General features: G+C 41.0%; 1 non-coding gene across 1 annotated transcript; it reads left to right on the top strand.

Moving 5' to 3' along the window:
- Nucleotides 1-828: 828 nt before the first annotated feature.
- Nucleotides 829-932, top strand: LOC131238348 (small nucleolar RNA R71). Its single transcript, XR_009167748.1, has one exon. It is a non-coding gene; the product is annotated as a small nucleolar RNA R71 (small nucleolar RNA).
- The last annotated feature ends 3,192 nt before the right edge of the window (nt 933-4,124 follow it).

Raw genomic sequence — 4,124 nt, 5'->3', positions numbered from 1 at the left:
TCTTCTGGTTCTTGAGGCTTTTCGGGCCTAACCGGAAGAGTTTTATCAATGATCTTCCCACTCCTAAGAGTGGTGATGGATTTAGCATGCCCCATCTGATTTGAAGAGCTGGGATCATTATTCTCGTATTGCGGTTTAGGATTGGGGATAGGTTGTGCAGGAAGCATCCCCTTTTCTATAACCGTCATACGAGAATCTATCTTTTGCATAAAATCTGTGATTCCCCGCATTGCCTGAGCTAGCTCTTGTATGGGATTTTGAACCGGTTCCTCTTGAGGTTTCACTTGATTTGGATTTTGATTGAAGAAACCTCGAGTAGCAGCCGTCTGTCCATTCCTCCAACTAAAGTTTGGATGATTTTTCCAGCCAGGATTGTATGTGTTGGAGTTGGGTCCAGTAAAAGGTCTTTGATAGTTATTTACGGCATTGGCTTGTTCATTCAACACTCCTCGAAAGGCAGGTATTGTAGGACAGTTTTCAGTTGTGTGAATGTTGCAATCACAGATGCCGCAAACAGTTTCATTGACCTTATCCTTCTTTCCTTCCATGGCCTCAACTTTCCTTATGAGCGTAGTCACTTTACACTTGAGATCATCCTCTTCTTTCAAGAGATATAATCCACCTTTCTCCTTTGATTGAGTTGGCCTAGACGTGGTGTTCGACTTTGGGTAATAGTCCCAAGATTGTGTTTTTTCAGCCAAACTATCGAGGTAGTCCCATACCTCGTCGATGTCTTTATTAATGAACTCTCCATTACACATTGTCTCGACCATTTGGCGCATGGAAGATGTCACCATCATAGAAAAATTTGTAATGCGCCACGTTTCAAATCCGTGTTGTGGGCACGAACTGACCAAATCCTTGAACCTTTCCCAACATTGAAAGAATGTTTCATCTTCCTTTGGGCAAAGTTCATGATCGCTTCCGAGGGTAATCGTTTTATGATGTGGGAAGAATTTTTATATGAATTCTCTGCATGTCGCTCCATGTGCCAATGGATCTAGGACGCATGAATGTAACCACGTCTTAGCTTTCTCTTTTAAGGAAAAAGGAAAGAGTTTCACTCTGTATCCTTCGATACATTAGGAAAACATAATGTAGCTATAATTTCATCGAACTCTTTCAAATGCAAATATGGACTCTCCGATTCAAGTCCATGGAATTTGGGAAGGAGTTGGATAACTCTGGCTTGATGTCCATTTGTCTGTGTTTTCGGGAAAAATCATGCATGAGGGCGTACTCACTCCGCCGGTTGTAGAAAATCTCGTAAAGTACGAGGCGGGGTGCTGTTGCACCTCATTCTCATCATGGTTATCCTCCACCCCGGGTGGAAGTAGAGGAGGTTGGTCTTCACCATACCTCAGTTAACTCAGGGGATTTCGAGCGGTGTCTAATCCTGCGATGGATAGTCAACCCCTCAACCACTCCTCCTTCAGTCAAGAGACGTCGAGTGTTGTCACGGGCCCACTTGGGCATGAAACACTCGCAGCCCTCAGTTAAAAACTTAACCCTAGGAAAGAAAATCTAGAACGAAAGAGAGGGAGAATTGGAAAGGGATTACCAAATTGAAGCTCCTAAGTTAAGGACCTGCAAAATAAAACAAAAATAAGTTAGATTCTATAAAGGAGAGAAACGATACTTTAAAAGAAAAATAACAGTAAAGTAATTTCTAAAAGAAAGTATTCTTTAAAGAAAAACGGAAATTTCTAAAGTAAACTAGGAAAGCCTAAACTAAAAAGTAAATTACTACAAGAAAATTGAAAAATAGAGAGTAGGGAAGGAGTGTACCAAAATAGAGATTTCTATCTTAAAGGCCTACAAAATAGGAAGGTTAGTTTCTAAACAAAAATCCTAAAAATAAATTAAGAAACAGAATTAGATTCAAAAAGTGTTAGAATTAGAAAGTTAATAGAACCAAAATAGAAAGTCAATTTCTAAATAACCTAAATTCTAAAAATAACCTATTTCCTACAGAACAGAGGATACTAGAATTAGAAAGTTTCTAAGATCTAAACCCTAATTCTATAAAAAGAAAAAGTAGAGAATTTAGGAAAGAATTACCAATTTAGAGATTTAATGTCAGGATCCTACAAAACAGGAAACAAGTTAGTTCTAAAAATCAAATAGAAAAAAAAATCTAAAACTAAAGTTAATAAAATCCTAATCTTATCCTAATTCTAAAACTAATTAATTTCAGAAAATCGTAACTATCAGTCCCCGGCAACGGCGCCAAAAACTTGTTCACTCCCCAAGTATAGGGTTGTGATGTAGTAATAAACTCGGTAAGACCGAGGTCGAATCCACAGGGATTGAAACTTGTCGTTATCTGAAACCAACTAGAACTAGAACTAGACTAAGATGTGATCTAAACCAAATAGAAATTAAGGAATAATTGTGGAAGAATTATCTAAGACTTTAAGTAATTCAAAGGAAGGAAAACTAGGGATTCAGAGGATCCACTCGTAGAGATCAGGGAGATCTTTTTCCTGCATCAGGAATCGTGGAAATCAAACTGGACTTACTTGATCTGGTTTTCAAGAGATGAAAGGTGTATGAATTAGAATGGATTCCATCACCAAACCTTGCCCAAGAGACAAAGCACACAACAGAATTAATCTAATTACCAATCAATCAACATGCCATGAAAGTTAGGCAGAGTACCGTCATCCGACCATGCCCATGAGACGATGGTGAACAATAGGGCTTCCTGACTTCATAGACATGAAAAGGAGAAAAGGAACATGCTCAAAGCTATCACAGACCCATTGTAATTGCAGTCACAATAGACCATTAAAAACTACAAACATTCCCTTAACAATTAAACCATAATCAAGTTCAATTCACGATTAAATAGTTAACCCAGCAATCAGAGTCTCCCATCTCACTACAAGCTTCACCTCTTAGCCCTAGCTAAGAGGTTTAGCCCGTCATGATGCGGGCTAAATTCTAATTAAAAGAAAAAGAAGAAGAAAAAGAAGAAGGAACAAAAAACAAAGCAAGGAAATAAAGTAAAAGAAGAAAAAAAAAACTTCTCTCTCTTCTCCTTGTCTTCCCGTATCTCATCAAAGAACTCCTCCCATGCACAGCAGCAGCAGCAGCCCCGTTTTCTTCTCCCAAACGAAAACTCCTCAGCAGCACATTCAGCAGCCCCTACCGCAGACCGTCCTTCCTTTCTTCCCGTTTCTTTCCAACCAAAGACGAACTCTCCCAAAACTCCTTTGGTTCTCTCTCTTCTCTTTCTTTTATAAGCAGAGAAGATGGTGGGGAGGTCGGTTGCAGGGAACCGACCTTGCTTACGCTGAGAAAAATCGGAATTTCTTACGCACAGCAGCGTTTTCTGTCGCAGCAAAACCGCGAGACCGGTTTGTGTTTGGATGAGATGTGGACCAGCATGCGATCACGTCCGGGCATTCCGTCAACTTGGGAAGGGTCTAAATTTCCCTCCCAACAGTTTGGACGGTGTCGATCTTTCAACCAATCACCTCCAAGATCATTCAATGGGCCGTAAAAGCCGGGGCAGCGTCCGGAACTTGCGGACGCTGGCTTTGCGCTGTGCTGGACCTTGAGGGAGCCACTCTCGGTGATCTTCCAGTGAATCAGCGTCGATAATTAGATTCATAAGGTCTACTTAGGCCAATCTTTCAAATTCGAAGTGGATCCGAGCTTTAGGTAGACCACACCACTAATCAACGTAGCAGAAGCATCCAGTCTTTGCATTCTTAATCGTTTACATAGTTGCAAGGAATTGATCAGGCTTTGGTCGATTTCTAGGCCCACTCCTGATGGTCGGTCCGGATTCTACCGTTGGTGTACGGTGGTGGCCCACAAAGGAAAACCGCAGGCTCTGTTTCGTAATAGAAACAGAACTTATGTTTTTGAAGATGAGACGTCAGGGAGAGTCTTGCCATGCAAGTTTAGTGCAAAAAGTGTAGTACGTACACTGTATGATGATTATGAGAAATCCACACCATCCATCTTGTTCCCCATTTCATTTGAGCCGTGGGGCCCGAAGTTAAAGCGTATCTGGACAGCAGGTGGGCCCCAAATCAGGGTTTTATGGACTGATCTATTAGTTCCGCCACTTTCACGAGGATCCAATGGCTGAAATTTGACGTGTACGGTTA

This window comes from Magnolia sinica, chromosome 2, assembly GCF_029962835.1.
Source record: "Magnolia sinica isolate HGM2019 chromosome 2, MsV1, whole genome shotgun sequence".
Taxonomy (NCBI): Eukaryota; Viridiplantae; Streptophyta; class Magnoliopsida; order Magnoliales; family Magnoliaceae; genus Magnolia; species Magnolia sinica.
This window is presented reverse-complemented; position numbering and strand designations above follow the sequence as displayed.